Genomic DNA, 14,271 nt, shown 5'->3' with positions numbered 1-14,271 from the left:
TGGACTGTGTTGTGCTGGAGGATTTAGATAAGAGGGAGTATAATAAAATACACCAAACGTAATGCTACAAGTCCCTATATTGGGAAAAACAGGAATAAGGTGACATAACAATAGAATGACATGAAAATAGTATTGACAGCAAAAATTATGTAAATTGAAGCTTGTGCATGCGTATTATATGGGTTATCTAATACACAATGCTTAACACTGATTGGAGGAATGCTAATGAATATGTAATATGGAAAGATACAGGAAACCAAGTGAAGAGGGGCCCAATCTGGAGAAATACCAGACCAGAGACTGAGATGACCATCATGAAGTATAGGAAAGCTTCCTAGTACCCTAGACATTGGTAATTTGGAGATAGACAAAATAGAGATAGACAAGGTACCTGCTCTGTTTTATCTGTTCATTACCTGTCATTTGTATAAAGATCAGAAACCATCCAAAGTGACAATAATTCTGTCTGAAAATTTATAAATAAAGGCAAAATTGATTATGCCTAAATTTGAGTAAATGCATGACTCAGTTCCCCACCTTGCAGTGGGTTGGGTTTTAGTTATTTACCTCAATATTTAAGCATAAATGACCTAGAGAGCATTTTCTGTATAATGTGAGGGTGAAAGCAGCAGCATGAAATGAGAACAGGCCTTGAAGGAGAACCGTTTACATGCTAGTCAGACTCACTATCTCATTTTCATATGGGAGCCATTAAGCATCTAGGGACTGGAGCTGAGGGCAGAGAAGTAGGCTTCAGAACCTGGACACACACTAAGACCATAATGGAGAACCCAAAGAAGCTTGGAACTGGGAGAGCCTGTGCTATGTTGTATGACACGATTTGTCTCACTACCACCCACCCCCAATCTTCACTTCACCCACTAAAGTTTGCAAAAGTTATATCCCAAGTTCAAACCAACATAATACCAGGAGATTCTAAAATTACATTTCCTGTTCAGGGGATCTATTTCCAATAAATAACAGAAACAAACCAAAGTAAATGTATACCCCAAACCTGCCTCTTGTCAGCAGGAAAGAGACTGAGCAAGCACTTTCCTTACCTTTGTGGGGGAGAGGGTGCTCAGCTAATACAGCAAAGGGGAACTTTATATAAGGACTTAATAGGTATATAATCTTCTGGCTCTCAACCCTGCAGTGGACTCTGAGTACCTCTGAGTGCTCTCTCTAAGCTTCATTGATTTCAGTGGTGTTTCCCAGATAGAGCTCATTGCAGGATCAAAGCCCTGATATTTTATGTTGACATTTGCGTTTACTTCTAGCAAATTTTAATGGGTGAAGGTAAGATCTGGTGGGTGGTGTAAACTGGGAGGATGGAGAGAAGATGATGAAGAGTTATAAGGCGGTAGGGGAAAATTACTTAGACCCCTTTATTGTTCATTTCCAGACGTTCCCATCAACAACCCCATTCAAAGGAAATATTTGCAGGGATGACAAAAACCACACAACCAAAGAAAAAAGGCAATGCCCACCATGAATAAACGTGGGTAGCAAATTGTGATCAGACCTCTGAAAAGCCCTATGTTTTTAAGTGCCTAAGATTTACAGAATGGATGAAGCTTCTTTCTCTAAGAAATATTTCTTCTGTTTTTCTTCATGTGGTTCAGCTGCATGTTCACAGGAAGTCTCCATTCATCTTTGTATTACAAAAGGCTCCCTACGATATTAAAAAACCCTGTGAAAAATGTAGACACAAATGCTTCTAGAAAGCTCCCTCAGTCTCTTTATGACAAATCTTCACCTTAAACCCAGCCTGTTCTGTGTCAAATGATTAACTGTCACTCCATTTTAGTATTATTTTATCCTGTATTTTCACAATGGATATGCTCCTATATTGCAACCCTTTTGGACAAGGGAAACTATTTTTTGTTTCACCTGAAAATCATTTAAGCCCTTGAGAACTGCCTGTCCCATATATGTGAACACATATTATATAATAGTTTTATTACAGTAGTGCCTGAAGGCCTCATCCCCCAAGATTGGAGCCACACTGGGCTAGGCACTGTACTTACAAATAGTAATAGATATTTCCTGCCACAAAGAGCTGACAATCCAAATAAACAAGATAAACTTTTGGAGAGAGAGGGAAGTATAGTATCCTCATTTTACAGATGGGGAAATTGAGGCAAAGAGAGGGTTTTTTTAAATCTAATTGGTCCAAAGTCACCTAGGAACTTTGTGGAAGAGCTGCAACTCAACCCAGATCTACTGCAACCCAGTCCAGTGCTTTAACCACAAAACCATCCTGCTTCCTCTTCACTGTTTTTAACTGAAATTAATAGATATTTGTATGCCATATATTATTGAAACTCTGCCACAGCCAGTCCCGAGACTGGTTGAAAAAGGAGGAGGGTTGACATCAGGCTTCCAGATAGCCATAAAACTTTACCAAAGAAATCCATCAATCAACCTCACGTAGATGGGACTAAAGCTAAAAGAAGGAGATAGCACATATTATTTTCCAAAGTCCTGTCCTAAGCAGAAATTTTCTTGGTAAGAGTACCGTTTTCTAAAAAAAGTTTTGTAAGAACTAATTTGAGCTGGATTTGCTTAGCTCCACTGAATGTCCTCTCTCACTTTTTATCCGAAGTTGGGATGTAGAAAAGGGAAGGATAAAATTATTATGTAATGTCTTATCCCATTCCACTACCACAACAAATGGCAAAAATGAAATACTGTTTAATTTATTTCCTTTTCTAAGTAATATATTTGTCTGTAAAACAAAAACAAAAAAACCCAAAACCAACAAGAAACCCAGAAGGGAGTTGAGAATAAAATAGTCCTCCTGAATGTTTTCCAGATGCTGTGTAATCCACACAAATTAGTGTAAACATTAGCCAAAAAGCCCATCAAGCCTCAAAAACAAACAAACAACCTTGTACAATTTCCAGTTTCTGTAAGAGTTCTTTAATTAAGGCCGGATTGTTTCCAGGTGGTGGGAAATTACACCTTGAAGGAAACAATAATTCTTCAGAAGTCTAGTAGCAAATTGTAGGGGGGGAAAGATACTGGCAAATCTAACATCCCTGGTTGTGCTAAATTTTATGTTTTATGTTGTGCTATCATCCATGATTCTATTCAGATGGAATACAATAGCAAACCTTTAAAGTCTCCACTGGGAAATGTAAAGTAATTTTAAAATAAAAGAACAGAATCTAATATCAGCTCTTGGGGTTTACTGTTTAGGGTCTTTGAAAATTATATGCACATTAAATGTGTTGGTCTAGTGATATTAAACTAATATTTCATTTTTATTTTCCAGTCCATGTTTTTGAAAAGCTTTATGAACTCTCAATAGTGTTTCAAAGCCTTGTTACTTAGCAGGGTAACTCATAGTGTCTCATTACTACAAACAAATGGACAGTTTTTGGTAAGCTATTTCTAACAGCATTTTTCTGTATATTACGAGGAAAAAGTAACTGAAAGAGAGACACTGTTTGGTTAGGTCTTTATTGTGATGCCTGTGATTGCTGTTACTAATTGGCCACGAATTGCACACTGGTATGTCTGTGCTAAAACATCCCGTTGTAAGTTACTTTGTCAGCTTCCCCATCTCCCACCTACATGTTAGTCTCATTCATCTGTTACCTCTTGTCATTTTAGAGTGCAAATACTTTGGGGCAGGGACCATAATTTCATATATTTGTACCGTGCACAATGAGGCCCCAACCCAGTTGAGGCCTCCAGGTATTATCACAATGTTACTGCTAATAATAATAATAGACTAGGGACCTACAAAACTTGTTCAGAATGAAAACAAATATCCTTTAGAGCAAAGTACACACATTTTCCTTTCTGCTTTCTTGGCGGGAAATGTAAGCGGACATTTCATTTCAGTGGATTTAGTCATTTTCCTAACAAGATCACTCTGGTGCATAATCTAACAGACGTGTAATATATCCTTGCAGTATATAAAAGACATCCTTTAAAAATTGGGAGTCATATCCTACTGAGAACAACAGAAAGGAGTATAAAGTCTGTCAAGTCAAGTGTAGAAGTATAATTAGTCAGGCCAAAAAAGAATAACAACTAGCAAAAGACACAAAAAATAGCAGCAAAAGAAATGCTAAGTACATGAGAAGCAGGACAATAGAGCACTCAAGGAAGACAAGGACATTGCAGAGAAGCTAAATAGATTCTTTGCATTGGCCTTTACTGCAGTGGACCTGAGATACCACAGGATACCATAGGATAGCTAATGTAATGCCAATTTTTAAAAAAAAAAAAAAGTTCCAGAGGAGATCTTGGCAATCACAGGCTGGTCAACCTAACTTCAGTATCTGGCAAATTGATTGAAATTATAGTAAAGAAGAAAATTATCAGACACATAGATAAACATGATATTTTGGGGAAGAGTCAAGATGGTTTTAGTAAAGGGAAATCTTGCCTCAGCAATCTACTACAATTCTTTGAGAGTGTAATCCAAGTGTAATCCTGTGGTTATAGTATACTCGGAATTTCAGAAAGCCTTTGACAAGGTTCCACACCAAAGGCTCTAAAGCAACTAAACTGTCATGCCTTAAGAGGGAAGGTCCTTTCATAAGTAAGTAGTTAAAAGATAAGAAACAAAAGGATAGATCTAAATGGTCAGCTCTTACAATGGAAAGAGGTAAACAGCAGGGTACCCCAAGGATCTGTACTGAGACCAGTGCAGTTCAACATATTTATATATGATCTGGAAAAGGAGGTAAATGATGAGGTGGCAAAGTCTTCAGACAATACAAAATTACTCAAGATAGTTAAGTCCAAAGCTGACTGTAAAAAATTACAAAGGGATCTCACAAAACTGGGTGACGGGGCAACAAAATGGTAATGAAATTCAATGTTGATAAATGCAAAGTAATGCGCATTGGAAAACATGATCCCAACTATACATACATTAGCTGTTACCACTCAAGAAAGAGATCTTGCAGCCATTGTGAATAGTTCTCTGAAAACATCCACTCAATGTGCATTGACAGTCAAAAAAGCGAACAATATTAGTAAACATGAGGCAAGGGACAGAAAATATCATGATGCCACTAGATAACTCCATGGTACACCCACATTTTGAACACTGTATGCAGTTCTGGTTGCCCTATCACACACACAAAAAGGATATATTAGACTTGGAAAAGGTACAGAGAAGAGCAACGAAAATGATTAGGGATATGGAGCAACTTCCATATGAGGAGGGATTAAAAAGCTTGGGACTCTTCAGATTAGAAAAGAGACGACTAAGAGGAATATAGAGGTTTATAACATCATGAATGTTGTGGAGAAAGTGAATATGCAAGTATTATTTCCTCCTTCACATAACACAAGAACCAGGTATCACTCAAACTAATAGGCAGCAGGTTTAACACAAACATAAGGAAGTATTTCTTCACACAATGCGCAGTCAACCAGTGGAACTCATTCCCAGGAGATGATGTGAAAACAAGAAGTATAACTGGGTTAAAAAAAGCTAGCTAAGTTCATGGAGCATTGGTCCATCAATGGCTATTAGCCAAAAAGGTCATGAATGCAATCTCATGCTCTGGGTGTCCCTAAACCTCTGACTTCCAGAAGCTGGGACTGGATTACAGGATGGATCATTTGGTTCTGTTCATTCCCTTTGAAGCATCTGGCATCAGCCACTATCAGAGATAGGATACTGGTCTCGATGGATTGGTCTGACCCAGTATGGCCATTCTTATATTCTTATAAAATATATGCCTTTGACTGTAAAAACAGGAAATGGGTAGAGCTGGTTGGAAAACAGAATTTCCATTCCCTGGGAAACTGACATTTTCAAATTTATCTTTGTTCTGAATCATAATGAAGAGTCAAAATTTCAAAACTTTTTGTGTAACAGAAAGTCTAAACAATTTGATTTGGAGCCATTTATATTAACATGTTTTGAATGAATATTTCAGATATTGGATATAATATTACATATAATATATCTGAATCAAATTTAGTAAATTAATATTTTAATATAATAAAGTCTCAAGTCAAAAGAAAATGTTTTTGTCTTATCAAAGCAAAATGAGAGTCAAAATGACTTATTTTAACTTGTGAAAATGTCATTGAAATCTGTATGTTCCCATGAAACTCTTCAATTTTGATAAAAGTACATTTTGCAGTGGAAAACTTCCTTTTGGAAATGTTTTGACCAGCTGTAGAAATGGGATCTTGTGGTGAATAGAAGTCTTTCCATTTAATTACATGAGCTTTGGATCAGCCCCTATGTATCTCTTCCCTCAAGCATGGGGGGGAAATGTTTCACTTGTTCTGAAGAGGAATTTTGTGATTCTGTATGTATTTAGAATGCCACATTTTGATTTGTGTGGATGTGTGTGCCAGGGGATTGTGTTAGGATGACACTTGAAATCTCTCTCTCTCTCTCTCTGTTGCTGTGGTATTATAGACAAGTGTTGACCGAGCCAATATGTAGTGAAATGTTTTTGTGGTCCCCTTCAAATTTTTGTAAAAATTAAGCTTTCATTAAGAGAAAAGTTACTTGTGTTCATAGTTGTGGAGGTGATCAAGTCCTGTCCAGGTCTGCACCGAGAGAGAGACAGAACCAGGTTTCACCATCCCTGGTGTAACAATCCAATAGAATTACACATAGGATGAATTCGGCCTATTTGGTCTAAGGGAAAGCTGGATGGCTCCCATTCATGGACATAGTACACAACTTTGAAGTCTAATAATGACAAACTATTTCACACACCATTCCTAATGTGGAAATCTAGCAATAAGAGATGTGAGCAAATGGGTGTGAACAAAAACCCAACAAAACACATGCCCAGAATCAGAGTAAGAAAAAAAACGATGGTACTCTGTGTAACTTTTGTCTACCGTTCCAACATTTGCTCACAATCCAACAGTAGCTGGATGTCCACTAAAGTGGTCAGCACGGACGGTGAGATATCTTCCAGAGATGTTACAGGTTCAAAGAGAAGGTCGCAAGATTTCAGACACAAAGTACTTCTTTGGTCAGCTGGTTCAGTGGAACCAGAGATTCTTGTGCCTCTGATTTGGAAGAGAAAGGCTTCGGGAGCTGCAGGTGCTCTGCCTCTGACAATAAGGTTGTTTTTTATTCAAGTGCCTAAGTGTGTAGCCTAAGTTAAGGACAACATTTTCAACCCTGGATGCTTAAGATTCGTACTGTCTGAGTTTTTATTTTAAAGCACTGTGTACTCTTATCTGTTTAGCACATTATGTGCTTTCTATGTTCTCAATGGTTTAATAATAAATGATGGAGAAACCCACAAGACAGTTTAATTATTTATTTTTCTTTTTGGATTTGTTTGCATTCATATTATTAAATGTTGTGTTATTGCTTACTGAGTCCACAAAGTGCCTTCTTACATCGATTAGACAGGCTGTGTACATAAGAGCAAGTGCCATTAACCAGCTCCCAGTTGACACTCACTATTTCAGAGGTGAGCTCACTTTTATTGCTCTATTAGATGGCAAATACTCCAGCCACCTTCTCTCTACAGGAGTGAAAGCAACTGATAGTGGTGGATCCCTGATAGTTTTTTCCCCTGGTGTCATTCTTTTGTATGAGTTTTAATGTCTCATTGGCTGGGTCAGTGGACAACTAGGGAACTTGTTCCCTTTCACTTTGTTCCTCTTTCACTTGACTGAGTGCGGGTTTAGCACAGATCCAAACTAAGTTGCCCTATGTCTCCCATTGGGACTGAGACTCCCTAAATCACTTTTTACCTTGCAACATTTTACCTTGAGACAGAGGCAATCTCTCCAATAACCAGGACTCAGATATTAGGGGCTTCTAGGTAAATAGCAACACCCTTCAATTTCATCCAGAAATCAAATGAGGAAGGCAAAGCTAGTCTTCTGAAAACTCTGGGGAATTACACAACTGTTAAATCAAAGACCACAGAATTCTTCAAATCACTGAGATTTCAGCAGTTTCTAAGGAATTATCCAGATTGGAAAGCCAATTTTGAGGTGTATGAGGCTATTTTTGAAAAACAATAGGTCTGTGGATAAATAATTAATGGCACATTGGGAGCTCTACCTCCGTTAAACATTTAAGGCTCCATTGTGACTTAAGCCAGAGTCAAAGATAAGGTCTAGAAGGACACTTCCCTTATGGAAGAGCCTTGAGTACCTCTGTACTCTTCAATCCGCTTTTGGCTGCCAGCCAGTGCAGACCTCTGGGGTAGTCTAGTGGCACTGGAGGCACTTGATCTTTGCAGTTTTAGTACGCTCGGAGTGTCAGCACAGGGCCTGATGCAGATGTGAAAGAGGAAGACATGCACAGGGAGCCCTCTTCCTTGCCCACCAGTTCCCACAGAGGAAGACAATTCTGGCCCTCAAGCTGTAATTTGAAGGTGCAAAGCAGGAAACAAGTTCATACCCAGTGTTGCCAACTTTTGGCATGTTATCATGAGTTTCAGGATATTGGTCTTTTTTTCTTAAAGCCCCAGTTCCTGGAGGAATGGGGTTAGGTGAGAATCTCAGCTTCTTTCTTATTCTTTTTTTTTTAAGTACATTTCAAGACCTCAGAGATGCAAAGAAAATCTTGAAAACTTGACCTGAGTGCACTCTAAAGACTTAGAAACCAGAAGACAAATAAAAAGAACCTCAATTTAAAAAAAAAAAAACCACCACCACCACCACTCTGTGATTTTTAAGCCAATCTTGACTTTTTGCGGGAGCTGGCATGTGTTTTTTGAACTCTTGAACAGGTGGCAGTATAGCAGATCTGGACTTTGTATTATAGTAACCTAACCTATATGAGTAAGAGGCTCACAGGTATGGATTTTGTACTACAGAGTACCCCAACAAATAAGCTGTGTGGCAGGCTGAAGTAGCAGTTACATTATTAATTATTATTACTTATTGATATTGTGGTAATACCAGAGACCTCAATCAATGACCAGGGCCTCCCATGGTCCTTGGCAGTGTGCGCACACATAACAAAACATGATTCTTGCCCCCAAAGTCTATCCTCTGTGTTTGAGGTTAGGTGTTAGTGCAGAAAATGGCAATACCCATGAGAAGCATGAAAACCACCAGCCACTGATTTGTTGTCAGCAGTGTGGTAGGAATGAGGAGCTCTGTGAATATCTAGGTTTCTCTACTGAAAAACAGATAATGGGAAAATGTCTGGTAAAGTCACCACCAAGCAGATCAAGACGCAGCTCACCCTACTCAAACTGGGGGTAGGAACACATCTTAGTTATTGTACTGTATTAATAGTAATTGGTTGAATACCAATACCATACTAGATCCTTGAAAAAATGCAGAACAGTGCTTCCCAACCTGGCAGCCAGGCACCAGCCTATGCCAGGGTGAGCAGAAGGCACAGGAGAAATGCAGATGAGTGGGAGAACTTGTTCACCCACTATTAAAAACAAACATACTTGGAAGTCACACATCTACCTATTTCTACAGCTGGCTGTGCACATAGACGCTGGAACTAAGGGTGCGGGGGGGTATTGCCGTGCCCCCTGACTTGAAGTGGTTTCCATTATATACAGGGTTTACAGTTTACAGTTTGTTTCAATGGCTCGCAGCACCCCCACTGTACAAATTGTTCCCTGGCTGCACAGGTTCATTTCATTACCCCAAGGCTAAAGCCTGCTAGCACAAGCTTCTTTTCTCTCATCACGTGGCTTTGGCTCAGATTCTCAGCTGCACAGAGTCACCCATAGTTCCTCCTGCTCCCTCCTTCCCCACTGAGTAGCACATGACCTTCTTCAGAAGAAGGGACCAAGCAGGCATATGATAGAGCGAAGGATAACTATGGTTAGGCTCACATTGGCTAGGAAAGAGCAGCGCCTCCTCGCTGGCTGAGGTAGGCAAAAGGCATTTCTGTGATGACCCCGAGATTGTGCACTGCTTAGATAACCAGGGGATCGATGAGGTCAAAGCTCCGGCCAGGTCATCCAGTGAGTCTCCCTCTCAAGCAATATAACTCCTGTCTTAGCCAGCTGAGTTTGAGCAGGCTGTTTTCTTTCTTGTACTTACCTCTCTCAGGGCCTGGATGTCTGAACGATCACTCTCTCTGCATCTGATGAGAATGGGAAGCAAAGTTAGTATAGTTAACACTGAAGGCTGTAGCTTCTCACAGTCTCCCCTCACGGTTTAACATGTAAATCGAATCATAGACAGGCCGCCTCAGCAGCAGAAGACCTCAAGGCAGCAGCTTGTATCTGAGAAGAAGCAGAAGTGGAATCAGTAGGGGTATCAGCAGGAGTCAATTCTGTGCTGTTTCTTTGGCAGATGTTACACAAGGTTGATTTTGTGAAGATTCCTTGCAGCCAGTCTAAAGTAGCTGTTTCCCTTCATTCATATTTGCAGTCCCTGCTAAAGTATTTATTACAGTCTGACAAAAGCTGCCATCAGTAGACATAGCCATATTTTAGAAAGTGATGATTAATTAGCATGCAGCAAATTGAGAAGTGGCCGAGAAAAGATGTGATTTAGCGAGAAAAGCTACTGAAACAAATAATGCCTTTTTTAAAATAGCATACTAACTTCCTGTAGAGTTGTATTAAAATCAGATTTGTATTTTATTATTGAATAGTGTTCATTGGAAAAGTATTTGCTTTAAAAGAGACACCACATTTTAAAAATAAGCACAAGGGGACAAAGTCAGGTCAATATTTTCTAACTTTTTAGTTCCTGATTTTTCATTCTTTACAATCTATTAATGTGTATAGATATTATCTAAATACTATATACGCCTATTGGGCATAGATATATAAGCATGCATGAACCTACATGTACACACTCATACATAATATATGCACATTTTAAAGAATACAGATCTGTGCCCTAACAGTGCAATTTGGACCTTTTGAAAAATAGACTATGTGTATATCCATTTCAGTGCATATGTTTTTAACATGACGGCTAATTTTTGTTCTAAATTTCCCAATATTACAAATTAATATTCTGTAGTTCTTAATTCTCGCCTTTAGCTGCGATGGGCAAAATGGTTCGGCTAAGAAACCCCACTGGAACTTCATAATGCAATTGTACACTTTGGATGAGGCAGAATAGTTGATCATTTTCTTGCCTTTTCACTTTCACATACTTCCATATATCCTGGCTTCAGCCAAGACTGGAACGAGCATACCTTTGTGAGAGGCTCTCAGGATACATCAGAAGTGGTCAGAAGCAGGAAGCACTGGGAAAATGTGCTGTCTTGAGATTTCCAGCCCAGTTCCTTAGACCTAAAGTTCATAGGCACAACTCAGTTTATTATTTGAACTTTCAGTGTGTCTCTGAACTGAATCAAACTTCTCAATCTTTTGAGAGTCACCCATCATTATTCCTTGTCACTGATTAATCCCCCTTTGCTGCCCTAGCATTACAAAAGTTGTTCACCTCTAAGTCCTATTTGTTTTTACAAAGCATGCTTCCTTGAAGAGTTCCTGTTGTTATCTGTGTATAGTGTTTTCTTCCTCAGAGAACTTTTGGTTTTGACCTGAAAATGTAATGCTCATCTATTTGTTTTTAATCTTTCAGGCAACATCAGCTGGAACATCTTCCCTCCCTTTCCTCAAGAATTTTTGTAGCTGTGTGGCTTTGATCTTTTTTGTGATAGTTATAAGATCAGGGTCAGGCAAACTTCAAACGATCTACTGTAGTTCAATGGTTTGAAACAGAGCTAAACCAAACTTTGTTTTTAAACACACGGATTGCTTAAGGCTTTTTGTTGTTATAGTCTGTGCTACTGCATCCATTCATCTACTCATGGAAAACGTTATTGAAAACCAGTTAATACTTAAAGATGTAATAGAACAAGGGGTAAAGAACTAAAGGCCCTATCACCGCCCTCCACATCAGAGTGGGGTGTCTTGCCCATTATGCACAGCAGTGGTGACCCTGAGTAGCCGGCTGATTCCTTGGGAAAGTCTACAAAAGCACAGATATTCTTAACAGAGTCCACCAACAGCTCACCCAGTACCTAAATGTGCTGGTTCTACTCAGCAAGTTGCCCACGCATGAGGAGTCTCAGGGTAGAATATGGCTGCCACTACTGATGCTACCATTTCCCCCATACTCATTCACAAGAATCATCCATACATCACCAGAAATGAATGAGCCAGATGCTCCTGCCCCGGCTTCAAGGAGAGCTTAAAAATATATGGGCCCTGCTAGTGAGGGCATCATCACAGAAAGTCACCATGCAACAGGCCAAGCAGCAGAGGAAGTGACCTCTTTCACTTCTATTGCTGGTAGTAACTCTCTGCTCTGTACCCCCCACAATCTGAACTTCATTCAGATACATTAACTTTTGTAACACACACTTTTCTGTGGTTTCCTTGCATTCAGCCTTCCCCCACCCCCACTCCAAGTAAGTTTCCCACAGGCATCCTTTCCAGCATTAATCTGCCACCAACAAGAAATCTGGATGAGAGCCTACTATCTTGGCATGCTATGGATTAGCTGGAATTTTCAGCATCCAAACTTACCAGGCTTTCCCCACTTGCTTTGCAAACCTCTGTTGGCCACCAAATCCCTTGAACATGCCTGCATTACACAAATACTAGGAACATCAACCCCAGTGCGCAGAGCATGCATGCATATGCTTAGATCACCCTTCTGAAAATTCCACAGTCACCTGCCTGCCAATCACATACTAATTAAACCTCACTCAGCCTATTTAGGAGCATGACATGCTTCAAAAGTTGCATCCTACTGCCATGCAATTAGTCATCGTCTCTGATGTATACACAGCTGCTTTAATTCTACTCTTCCACAAGCCTTAAGCTGCCTTTGATGACAGAGAGGGAGAATGAGAGTTGCCTATATTGTTTGAGAACAGAAGTTTCTGAATCCTGCTAAACTTTTAATGACTTGCTAAGTAGCTCATCGATTCAAAAATAGATATGCACTGAGCAAGGAAAAACAAACTATCTACTGTACTATCCATGTCATATGCAGTCTATCTGCCTAGGTTCTGCAGGATTTAGTGCTTCAGAAACATCTTAAACGTATGTATTATACAAACACAAAGAGTCCATCCCTCAAGACAGGGCCTAAGAGGGATTTAAGGCCTTGTGCTAACCCTCTCTAAAGGGTGATTTTCACCCTAGTGTTTCTAATGTGCTTTAAGTTTCTTGTGTAGAAGGTGAAGAAATAGAAAGTTGTATTATCCATTAATTTCATATGACAAGTTAAAATAATAAAATAAGGATATTTGAATTTTGACTAGTTTGTTATATTTACATTAATTGTGAAAATAGTACATTCTGTGTTTATTTGATTGGATTTTCTGGCTTTTTCTTAACTACCAATGGACTCTCAGACCTATTACAAACACAACAGATGATACAAACACAAATAGATGGTAGCTGTTTGTACATTGGCCATGAATTTTTGACCCCAGAACATTAGGCTGTGTAAATTAAAAATGGTCCTGTAAGTACTTTTTTTTTTTTACTTTGCCTTTGTTCCTAGAGTTTGTTGAAAAATGGAATTTCCATCCTTCCAGAAATTCTGAGGTTTGTAAATCTGGTTTCATCACAAATTGGGCTGAAAAGTTAGTGTCTTGGAATTATTCACCAAATGAAAACTCTGAAAATATTTTATTTCAACTTTGTGTAAACATTTAGATTGGATAAGGTCAAAACTTTACATTTTGACTGTATCCCTTTAAGTGATAGAACACAATTCAAAATGTTTTGATAATTACCTGCACAAAATTGACAAATTTATCCCCTTCCTGCAAAATGTTTCAGTGTTGTTGAATCAGAATTTTCCAACAGTAAACTGTTCCATTCGAAAAGCTCCAGCTGTTATGTTCTATAAGGTACTTTCTGTGCTTCCTTGATTGCACTCAAAAAATCCTATAGTACTAAAAAAAAATATTGAACATATAGGCAAGTTTGTGTGTGTGAGTGAGAGTGAGAGTGGGAGAAGAATCACCTTATGGCATTTGCTCTTCCTTCCTCCTCAAAGGAGCAGCGTGGATACTGTCTCACCCCTCCCCACCTGCCTATTCCTGAAAATCCCCCCAAATTTGCTGTTATGTTCAGAGAAGATAGAGTATTGGTTGTTTCATTATCCTTCTGGAAGATAACTACTTATATTCCTCGACTCCAGAACAATAAACACACAGTAACCAAATACAGAGAGACAAAGCAGGCTGCTCCCTGAGGCAGAGAGGCACAACTCTCTCTCGCATTGCTCTAGACTGGCTCTCTCCTGACAAACTCCGATTGTGTGCTTTCCTACATAATCCCTAGTCTGCACTACCAGGAACCCCTTACAAATTAAAGTGACATCTTACAATCG

This window comes from Lepidochelys olivacea, assembly GCF_965140295.1.
Source record: "Lepidochelys olivacea isolate rLepOli2 genome assembly, chromosome: 2".
In the NCBI taxonomy this organism is placed as follows: domain Eukaryota; kingdom Metazoa; phylum Chordata; order Testudines; family Cheloniidae; genus Lepidochelys; species Lepidochelys olivacea.
The sequence above is the reverse complement of the archived record's forward strand: the minus strand, read 5'-3'. Positions refer to the sequence as shown.